Raw genomic sequence first — 12,079 nt, forward strand, 5'->3', positions numbered from 1 at the left:
GTTATACAGGTATAAAATTATCCAAAATTGGATGTTGCCTCATTTCGGAACCGATGATGCTTGCAAAAATACAGTTGAAAGCTTGCATAGCAAATTTATTTAGCTGTCGCCTATTACAAATTTTTCAAACATAATCTTATAAATCGACAAACGTTTTTCCATATAAATTAGGAAATGTGATTGATGAATACATGGATGTTTTAATTTTTATTCATTTCGGGTTTTTCGTGAAGAATCAATCAGGGTCAGAGGCATGAGGGCAAATGTTATATTTTTAACACCTTCATATACAAAATAATACAATTTTGATTTCTTTTTAACGGAGACGCTAGTAAATAAAATTCCTATTATTATTATTATCGGATTATTATTGCCCTCTTGGGCGTCGGTGCCTGCAACGGTTAGGCGTTGACACAGCGTTCAACACTGTAAGGTCAGGTCTTGATATGCTTACAAACAGGCTTTTTTTAAAACACTGAAACCCGAGGGGTGATTTAACCTTTGATGTGTCGAAATCCAGCAGAAAAATGTAATAACTAATCATAAACTCGTTAACTTGTAAAATAATTTTTTTTCCACCAATGGCGAAGGGAAGAATCCTTTGCACAGATCTGAATATTCCAAGGTATCATAGCTATAGATATAACCATGTACGTCATAAAAATATTCCCTATTATTAAGGAAATCAATAACGAGAAATATAAAAGAATAGCCCAATTCGTCTCCCACTTAATTGAAAGATGTCATTTCTTGGCTGGTAGGAATGCTACCCGATATAATTGTGGATGGAATGCATAGAAGTACGGCAGTGAGTATTGGGAGTCCGCTGTTCCGATTTTTCGAGGATACATGGTTGTTTTATTGTAGTACAGATAAATATCTTGTTTTGTGTTCTCTTTTGTGCCCATTTAGAGTGAATGTATTTATTAGCGTGAATGTGTAGTGTGCAAGGACTAATGGTAGAATGATTATTCGGAGATCGTGAGATGCGGTCTGGAGTGACGTAGGTTTTAGAAAAACATTTTCTTTATTGTGCCATGTGTGTCGTATTGGGAGTGCTCGACTCACAAGAATGGCACAATTACACAGAAAACAAACACTTTAAGCCCTGAAGATGATCTCAATAAAGATCGAAACGTTGGCATGATAAAGAAAATGTTTTTCTACAACCAACGTCACACCAGATGCATCTCACGATCTCCGAATAATCATTCTACCATTAGTCCTCGCACACTACACATTCACGCTAATAAATACATTCACTCTAAATGCTCACAAAAGAGAACACAAAACAAGATATTTATCTGTACTACAATAAAACAACCATGTATCCTCGAAAAATGGGAACAGCGGACCCAATACTCAATCATGGCCTAAAAGTCACTGTTCATCACACATAATGTTAGAATATTGAGTACTTCATTTTACCTCAATTAGATTAGTTAAATAATATGTATAAAGGGTAATAAAGGAATATCGAGTACTGCACCACCTTAACTGAATGAATATAATGTACATAGGAAAGACTGTATTAAGAAAGGGTGTGCCTACGTTTAAAAACTGCATGTGTTGACGGCTAAAATGACCTAGCTGTAGACAGCCCCTGGGGCTAAATTTATCGTCTGGACAGATAACTACTTATGACCCCGCGAATCTCGCAGCTTCCAAGTGTCATCAGTCATAAGTTCAATTTTGTATGTATTGTATGTGAATTGGGCTTTTACAAATCAATCAGTCAAAAACCAAAACAATGACATAACATTAAGTTGAACCTAAAACCTCCAGACAAACCTAAACGCTTTAAAATGTGAAAAATGTATAAAAATTAATTACCACTTTCTTTCTACATTTGATTTTTGAGCAAAATCAAGTATAAGAACCATAAGTATCTAATTAGCAAAAAGTATATCTAACCATGCTCATATTTTTATGCTGCTTTACTAAAAAAATACATTTTTATATTTAGACGGATTGAATAATAGCAATTATTTATTATTAAATGTATGATGCCACCAGCTTCTACAATAAAACCCTCGTTGTTTAACATACGGCACAATATGTTCAAATCCATACAGAAACCAATATGGACTTCAGGAGTGGAACTCTGCGGTACATCGGATGAAATAAACTCCTACGATCCAATATCCACAGGAAAATAATCTACCTCGTTTAGGTATATAACCTCGCCGTAAAGAACATCTTAAAACCTTTTGTCTACGACCTAGTACAAATCTCATTTTACATTTAACCCTTTCCGACGTAATCTTCTAGAATGTGTTTATAGAACGTCTGAAAAGAAAGTGGTGACGGGTTTTCTTTGTTTTAAATATTAATTAGAGCGAGGTAATGTTAACTAATGAGGTATGGCGATAATAATTGTAATTTACTACAATTGAATTCACTTCATTGTTGAACCCATATAATAAGAGAACATGAATTCTTTTTCGAAGTAACAAGATCAATTAATTATTAATAGGTAATATGACAAACAGAATAAACACGATTTAAAAGGTGACAGCAAACAATAATTTTTAATATTGTTTCCCTTCTCGTCTGGTGTTGCGGATGGGTCAAATCAAAAAAAGTACCCACGGGCCACGAAGAAGTTAGAACCCAGGACGTCCGTTTAATTATTCTCAAAAGAGAAAATTTATACCTTTATTATATTTCTTATCTTTTCTTTAATGTTGTACCATGCATCTCAGATAGAGAAAAATAAAAATGTCCGTTAAAACGCGGCTCGTGAAACTCATTCTACTCGATCCACTCCTTTGCAACTGACTATTGTAAGATTAATAAAGCCGGGATACAGAATACGGTGAAGTTGAAACTTGGTGAATGTTGTTCTCATTTGCCAAGCTGCGATCCATTGTTTAAATGCTATTTGCGTGACATTCGGATTGTCTCAAACTTCGGATCTTCTATGTAAGTTGACTCGACAAGTTCGTTAGTACGAATTCGAGAGACGGCATGGATTCGCCACAAATCTAAGACAATTGAAATAAGTTTAATGATTTGATTTATACATGCTTTTTTGGGCCGTACTCTAACCTTTAAATCTAAGAATAACAACGACAGGGACAACGACGAACTTGTCATAAAAGAAATTCTCCAACGCTTTTATGATTGCATGACTGACATTGAGTGCCCATTTGTCATCGACGGAGCGTCGCTATGGTTCACTCTTTGCTACATTGTCTCTCCTGTGTATAATTTTACATTTTAAACAAATATAAAATTATATAAATTCGCTTAAACAACTCTTGCACTTTTGATATTTTACGATATTTTTCTCTTCAAAAAGACTTAAGGTTTATTACAAGTTTAATAAATGTTTATTACTTTATATAACGAATGTAAAGCTACGTATTTATTTCTTATTGCTTGTATATTTCAATTTTTTTTTAAAATGTATTTGTTGTTTATTTTGACTGTGAGGATCTGTTCTTCAAATTGGAGCCATAATTAACTCTTTGCTCCATTGTCTGATCTGTGTTAAAAACTTTAATGTAGTACCAGTTTAATAAATGTTTACTTCTTTATTTAATGTATGTAAAACTACCTATTTATTTCTTTATTTCTTATTGCTTGTATATTTAAATTTTTTTAAATGAATTTGTGGTAAATTTTACCTGCTTCCCCGTGAAGAACTATTTTTCATATTGGAGCCATAATTAACTATTTGTTCCATTACAAGTTTAATAAATATTTACCACTCTATTTAATGTGTGTAAACTACCTATTTATTTATGGGGATGGGGTAGGAGTCTACCCAGGCATTTAACCCCTCGGGTCTTGGTCGCCAACCCTGCGCAATACCTATTTATTTTTTATTGCTGGTATGTTTCAATTGTTTTAAATGTATTTGTTGTAGATTTTAACTGCTTGCCTGTGAAGAATAATTATTCAAATTGGAACCATACTTAACACTTTGCTACTTTGTCTGATCTATGTAAAATTTTACATTAAGTAAATATAAAAGTATATAAATTCGGTCAAACAACTCTTGCAATATTTAACGATATCTCTTAAAAAAAACACACAAACAAAGGTTCATTACAAGTTTAATAAATGTTTATTACTTTATTTAATGTAAAACTACGTATTTTTTCTTATTGCTTGTACATTTCAATTTTTTAAAAATGTATTTGTTGTAGATTTTGTCTGTGAAGAACTCTTCTTCAAATTGGAGCCATAATTAACTCTTTTCTCTATTGTCTGATATGGGCTACAAAAACTTTTAATTTATTACAAGTTTAATAAATGTTTACTACCTTATTTAATGTAACTACCTATTTATTTTTTTATTGCTTGTATATTTCAATTTTTTAATTAAATTTGTTGTAGATTTTAACTGCTTGCCTGTGAAGAACTATTTTTCAAATTGGAGTCACACTTAACACTTCGCTACATTGTCTGATCTATGTATAATTTTACATTTTAAGTAAATATAAAAACATATAAATTCGGTCAAACAACTCTTGCGCTTTTGATATTTAACGATATCTCTTTTCAAATACTTAAAATTTATTACAAGTTTAATAAATGTTTTCTATTTTATTTAATGATTATTTGGAGATCGTGAGAGACGGTCTGATGTGACGTAAATTTAGAAAAACATTTTCTTTATCATGCCAACGTTTCGATCTTTATTGAGATCATCTTCAGGGATCAAAGTAATTGTTTTATGTGTAGATGTGTCATTATTGTGTGTCGAGTTGAGAGTGCCGAGTACCACTTTGGCACATCTACACAGAAAACAAACACTTTGAGCCCTGAAGATGTTCTCAATAATGGTCGAAACGTTAGCACGATAAAGAAAATATTTTTCTAAAACTACATCACACCAGACCGCGTCACACGATTTCAAATAATCATTAACTAACGGGCACTAATTTTACATTTTATTTAATGTATGTAAAAATACGTATTTTTTATTGCTTGTATATTTCATTTTTTTAAATGATTTGTTGTAGATATTTACTGCAAATCTGCGAAGAATTACTCTTCAAATTGGAGCCATAATCAACTAATCCCTTCAAATATGTTTGTCAGCATTCAACATTTTCAATAAATTGCATTTATGATCGAAAAATCAGAGAAAAACCAAAATGATAGTATAATTTAAAAAAGGAGAGAAAAGGCTTGTCTGTGATGTTATTTCTTACAACTTTCCTTCTTCCACCCTCTGATTCCCACAGACGGCTTATACGTTCTACAAATCAACCGTTAAACGTTACATACAAAAGAAAACAATTATTTAAAAAAGTGGAAAAAAAGTAATTAACTCGGTTTCCGATCTGGGCGGGATTTGACGTCAAGAGACCAACACGTGGCGGCTTACGTGATAGTACTACCGGGCCAACCCTTATGGGAATCGGCCCTAAAGAAATGACGATCGTGAGAAAATTATTAAGATCCTTCCGTTCCAAGGCTCCCACAAACCGATTTATGAATTTAACTAGTATACTTTTTAAAATCAAGCAGTTCCGATAAAATATGAGGCTTTCGAAAAACGTTCTTTTATTGGTCAAAAGTAGCACTTACGGATAACTGCTGCAGGGTTTTTAAGATTAGATTCTGGATTAGAAGTTCTGCCATTCTCTGTGTTCGACCTTATTGGAGGCCATACTTTTTGATATGATCAATGAAGCTAGTGATTCGCAGTTCAACAAAACGTTATATTGGTTTTTCGTTTATACACTTTCCACTAGTCATTACTTCGAGTAATGTTCCAGCAGATTGTTAGTTTTCTCATAGAGCGTTCATTACGAACACCACTGGATCAAGGTATGGTCTTGAAGAAGAAAGCAAATTCAGTCGCTGCTGCCAAGTTTTCAACCTATTTTAAGGTTATGATCAGGGCAAAACAACTTAAATATGCCTACACATTTGCATATTTAAGTTTTTACAGGCGATCTCACTTTTTCTTGGAGACCGACTCAGTCCCAAAATTGCCAAGGACTTAAAATTATTCGAACATACTGTACTCCAGATCAAGGTATGGTATTGAAGAAGAAAGCAAATTCAGTCGCTACTGCCAAGCTTTCGACCTATTTTAAGGCTATCATCAGGGCAAAACAACTTAAATATGTCTACACATTTGCATATTTAAGTTTTTACAGGCGATCTCGTACGTTTTACAGCGTATGTTACGTTAGGTCAATTGTGCTCTGTTTTCTATAGATATTCACAATCTCTAACCTCTATGTATGATTTATTGATAATATTTAATATTTCAGAAAATTATTCTTTTTATGTAAGGTATTGGTTGAGATGAAAAAGTCAGTGTCACGAGCGGGATTAGAACCAACGACCTTAAGCTCAACATGCCCCTGCTCTAACCACGGAGATTTAACTACGAAGTAACGATAGCTCAAGTGGTTAGAGCAGCGGCGTAATGAGCCGAAGGTCGTGGGTTCGAACCCCGCTCGTGACACTGACATTTTCATCTCAACCAGGACCATACAAAAAAAGAATAATTAATAGAAATAATAAATAAGGTCAATTAAACCACTAAACATAAATGGATATTTCAGAAAATATTTTAAACAGATTCTTATTTGTTATATCTTGCATATTTATTACAGTATATCTCTGTAGTATGCGCTTATGTTTCATCAGATCCAATGTCTCTGTATTTTTCATTACAGCTTCTAAATCATCTCTTCCCTCCACCTAGTTGATTCACAGTTTCAGGTAATTTTTGAACAAATTCTCCTTTGTCTCAAGCTTTAACATTTATCACAATAAACCTCTGTAATTGTGCTTGTTTTACTAGGTCAACTGTGCTCTGTAATATCTAGTTCTTCACCATCTCTTCTCTCCACCTAGTTATTGATACGCAGTTTCAGATATTATTTAAACAAATCTTTCTTTTTCTCAAACCGTGCACATTTATTACAGCAGATCTCTTCAATATATGCTGATGTTTCATTAGGTCAACTGTGCTCTGTACTGTTTAGTTCTTCATCATCCCTTACGTTCACATTATTATTGATTCGTAGTTTCAACTTTATTTGTAGAAAGAAAAGCATTTTTTCAGCAAAATGTATATTAGTACAAAAATAGGCGAGGTCTGAAGGGTTCTATCGCACCAACGCTCTTCGGCAAAATAAAAATGAAAAAATAAAACTATATGCATTATTGTAATACTGATTGACCTATTTATTCTGAAGATTTTGCCGTTTTTAGGTAAGGACTTTTGAGTGTTTTTATTGTTTTTCTTTATTTTATATTATTTTTAATTAAATATGAAATAAGTTATCGAAGTAAAAATGCAGAAAAGTAGAATTTACTATTAAAAAATTAACAATAATATTTACAAGATAATAGTTGTGTGTATTTCCGTTCTAATATTAGTTTTTCATAGATAAGATTGATGTAAGTCCATGGGAAAAGTTTTTCCTCTAGTTTGGAAAATTTATTTTCCAATCGGTAAGAGTGTGGATGAGGGAATGCCCGCAAAGGGAGGAAAAGTTGGCCGAAGTGCTCTCATATTTATTTCAAAGGGGTCGAATCTATACCCGATCAGGGATTCGGCCGTTTGCCCACATCCCCCAGGATTTCTCGATACCGTACGGCCTGAGAAACGGTTCTAGTAAAGAGGGAAAAAGCTCCGCGAGACTTTTTAAGACACTGTCATGATTTAAAAGTCGACTGGAGTTTTCCAGAGGATCCTCTGGGAAATAAGCAAGTTGGCGGTGCAGATCGGACGGCGCCCGGAGGTGCACTGGATATAATGAAGCGGGCAGGGTTCCAAGGTCTTAGCTGAGATATACAGGAAATGCTAATAAGGCAACGCCTCCGTTCCAGCGACGCCTGCTGAAAGAAATTTTGGCTCCGCCGAGCCCTTCTCGCTACATAAATATCTCCATTATCCACTAATGGAGGGCGCATAATAAATCTGATCTCTCGCCTAGTTCCGACCCTGAACTAACTACCAGAATAACATTTTACATAAAAAATCATAATATTCCTTATAATATGTGCAAATGTTTCACGAAAAGAAGTGTCATCGTGGTATGGGGTTTTCTTATTATCCTAATACTTTAACTTTAATAGTGAAAAATATTGAAAATACACATGTCTGACCGGATTCGAGTCAGCAACACGCCTAAGTTAAATGACTGCAAACGCTTTTGTGGGAAAAGCTGACGGCTGAATCAAACGATGTCCCAATGGCTATACACAGCGGTTGTTAGACCCATGATAGCCTACGGATTAAAGGTGGATTAAGACATTACAGCTAAGGGCGGTTCAGATCCTCAGTACTATTCAGAAACTGGCGTGTCTGAGCATCACTTGGGCAATGAGAACGACCCCCACGGCTACCCTGGAAGTCCTTCTGACCCTACCACCACTACACATCTTTATCCAGGAAGAGGTCAGAGCAACCAATTCATGGAGTAATGCAAGGGAAGCTCCAATAGCCTACTCATAATATAACAAGGAGCAACTAAAGCTTCGCGGAGAGCTTCTTCAGCTAGAAAGAACTTTGGGGATGCCCGCTGATGCCACGATCCCTAAATTCAGTTTTGAGAAAAAAATTCTAAACAAAATACCTTGTAGAGGGTCTGGGAGAAAAGGATCTCAGTTAATGCCGACCGTATCTGGTTTACAGCTGGCTCCAAATCCGAATATGGGTCAGGAGCTGGCATTTACGGAAATAAACCAAGGCGTAGAATTGATATAAGCAATGGACAATATGCCACCGTTTTTCAAGCGGAAACTGTGGCTATCGAACACTGTGCCAAAGCTGGGGATTATCAATAGAAGAATACCACCTACTCGGACAGCCAGGCACTGTAAGCAATTGCCGCATCGACGGTAAAGTACAGTCGTTTGGGACTGCTTTAGAGCTCTGCCAGACATTGGAGAAAATAACAAAATTAACCTTGTCTGGGTGCCAGGGCACACAGAGGAGAGGGGAAATGAAGAGACCGATATATTGGCCAATAAAAGTTCAATGAGGACACCTATTGGCCCTGAACCCTTCTGTGGCTTACCAAATTGACAAAAACACGGATTCGTTAGACAATTTCGTCATCCACTCAATGGGAATGTAGCCCAGGACAGAGCAATGCGAAAAAAAATTATCAAAGGACCATCGCAGAAACTAACAGCAGAGCTACTAAATCTAGGACGTGTTAAGACTAGAATAATAGTTGTACTGCTAACCGGACACTGCAGTCTCCGGAGGCATTTGTATAGACTCGGAGTGGCAGAAACAAGCCTGTGCAGATATTCCCAAGAAAAAGAAGCGACAGTGGTTGGGCGAAGGCCTATGTAGGTGATTCCTAATCCAGGGAGAGGAAAAATCAGGGCTTGAAGGAAACATGGGAGCACTTGAAAAGTTGTAAAAAGCCAATACTGGTTGCGGTGCACAGGACGTAAAGAGGCCGACTCTGATATAATCTAATCTAAGTTAAATGACATGTTCATAGAATTGTGATTATCGAATTAGCTCTGTCCGAATAATATTTCAATATTCACCTTATCAATGATGGTTTTGGCTGTTCAGATTTGTTGGTATTCTAAAGGTAAAACGTGTAAACAAAGATATTCTGCTTCAAAAAAGTAGAGACCGTTTTGACCAGGACTGTAAGGCAAGTCTTCTCGATTATTTTAGCGCACTGATATGTATATCCGACCGAATAAACCCTATATACTTACTGACCAACCTTTTGGCCGGTGTTTGCCATCATCATGTACATAAAATAGATTTATAGCTGCAACGGAAGAGAAGAGCTTCCTGGCCGGAACCAGGGTTTGGATACGAGTTTAAAACCTGCGGACGCAATATTTGACTTCCCGGACGTGTAGTCTGCTGAAAAGTGACGAATGGTTTCCGACCAATGGGAAATATTTATTTAGTCGTGTGACAGTTTGGTTCGACAAGCACTGTGACACATTTTCCCCACGTGCTGAATAAAAATAAAACAGGGACACAATGGCAATCAACTAGAGTGCAACGAGATGAAATAGCGTTTTTTTTTATACCAAAATGTTAAAAGGACTTTTAACTTAAAACCCATCCATTTTCCTTTTTTATGGCTATGGGGGTTCGATTTATATCCTTTTAAGCCAAGTGGTTCATACATTGTAGTTAAACTAGTTAATATTGTGAAATTTTAAATACTTTTTACATTATAAAACAGTAAGAATAAAAATGCCTGTACTAATTAATATGAAAAATGCCTTTTTGAGTTAAAAGTCAGATAGTTATTATTTAACGGACATATTATTTTATTTATAAAAACTGTGGTTATTCCTTTTTCAATACTTCAGTGAATTTTTTATTTCTCTGCAGGTCTTTGTTATATGCCATTGATTTTTTATTAGAAAGGACATGAACACAAGAACAAAAGCGGCAGTAATGAAACGGGCACAAAGAGAGAGGATCAAATGAAATGAAAGTAAAACAGATTATAGGAACGACTGTATCAAAGTGTAAGCTGAGCTAACGTCCTCATTGTTTCCAGTTTAATTACCCCGATCTGCATTTTACTTTTACGATCCGACGGTACGATTCATAACGCAACATATCCCATATAAACGTACAAAGAATCAGAGCAAACACCGGCGAAATAATTAATAGTAAACCCCCGAATAGATTCGATTCGATCAACGATGAATAAATACTGCATTATTATTGGGGCTTATAGTTTTTAATTGACCCGTTTTGTAATGGGAAAGGTCGAGTATAAAACAAGGTAGACAAACCCTAATTGGAAGGAAGCCATTTATTGGCAAGCGAAACGTAAATTGTATTACGTAGAGGAAGTCCCTCGTTCCCAACTCTGAAAATCATTTCGCCCTCTCACAGCTCTTCATGTCAACATTGTCACCAAAGAAAAATACAAAAAAGAGTAGAAGATAAATATAGTTTCTCTAATATGGTTAAAAAATATTTACATTCATCAGTAACAAAATGACAAGATTTTATATAAACAATACATATGTATAGTTTTATTGTTTTTATACACAATATATTGTGGGCAGTTTTAGGGAAGGCAAAGGCAAACTACATTGGTCATTTACACATACATCGCCAACTGTGATTTTCCATTCTTTCTCTCTCCTATAATTAATTTTTCTGACGTTGCCGACAGGTTATATTCATGACTTTCAGGTGTCCTGGCTTACTCTTTCAGTCTGTTTGTCTCTTTCTCTCTCTTTGCCTACTTCTCTATCTGTCTGTCTTTCTATCTCTCTTTCTCTCCTCTCCCCCTCTCCCTGTATTTTGAATTATGTAAACTCTACTTGTAAGAGCGAATGCTCATTAAATGAAAAAATTTTCGCGAGCTTTTAAAAATCAAATGTTCCATTCAATTCTCTTACTCTCTCTGTCCCTCCCCCTCCCTCTATCACTCTCTTTTCCTATTTTAATATGTCTGTCTGTCTATCTCTCTTTCTCTCCCCACTCTCTCTCCCTCTCTCTCTCTTTTTTTCCTCTCTCTGTCTAGTGGTCTCTCTCTCCCTCTCTCTCTATCTCTCTCTCCCTCTCCCTGTCTCACCCTCACTCTCTCTCACTCTCTCTCTCCCTCTCCCTCTCTCACCCTCACTCTCTCTCTCTCTCCCTCTCTCACTCTCTCTCTCTCTCTCTCTCTCTCTCTCTCTGTATTTTGAATTATGTAACCTCTATTTGTAAGTGCGAATGCTCGTTAAATGGAAAAGAAGGTCCAAGAGACCTATTTTCGCGAGCTTTTATAAATAAATGTTCAATTCAATTTTTTCTCTCTCTCTCCCCGTCTACTGTGTACCTATCCTACTAGCTAGCCTTTCCCTACCTCAGGGGGACAAAATATACATTTAATAAACCCATTATTAGTATTCCAACTCTTCCAGAGTACTCGATATTGCTTGGGATAATATACATCAATTAATAAGCAATTTCCGTAAAACGTTTGTACCCAGATCAACAATCAAGATCTGAAGCAAACATTGCTCGAAGCTCCGTTACTCAAAAGTGCCAGGATTGGTACGCTAAGTCGCGCATTATTCACCATAATTTGGATTCAAGTCCAATCAGGCATGACATCAGTCTCACCCTACTTATTTCCCCGGCGTAAATAAA

The 12,079-nt window shown here is 35.7% G+C and overlaps 1 protein-coding gene and 1 non-coding gene across 4 annotated transcripts in view; one reads left to right on the forward strand and one right to left on the reverse strand.

Moving 5' to 3' along the window:
* Window positions 1-12,079, reverse strand: part of LOC106662279 (rap1 GTPase-activating protein 1) — a 378,158-nt gene that overhangs the window by 172,283 nt on the left and 193,796 nt on the right. The window lies entirely within an intron of this gene.
* Trnai-aau lies at window positions 6,366-6,439 on the forward strand. The gene has a single exon. It is a non-coding gene; the product is annotated as a tRNA-Ile (tRNA).

Source organism: Cimex lectularius, unplaced genomic scaffold (genome assembly GCF_000648675.2).
Source record: "Cimex lectularius strain Harlan isolate CLEC.00 unplaced genomic scaffold, Clec_2.1 scaffold122, whole genome shotgun sequence".
NCBI lineage: Eukaryota > Metazoa > Arthropoda > Insecta > Hemiptera > Cimicidae > Cimex > Cimex lectularius.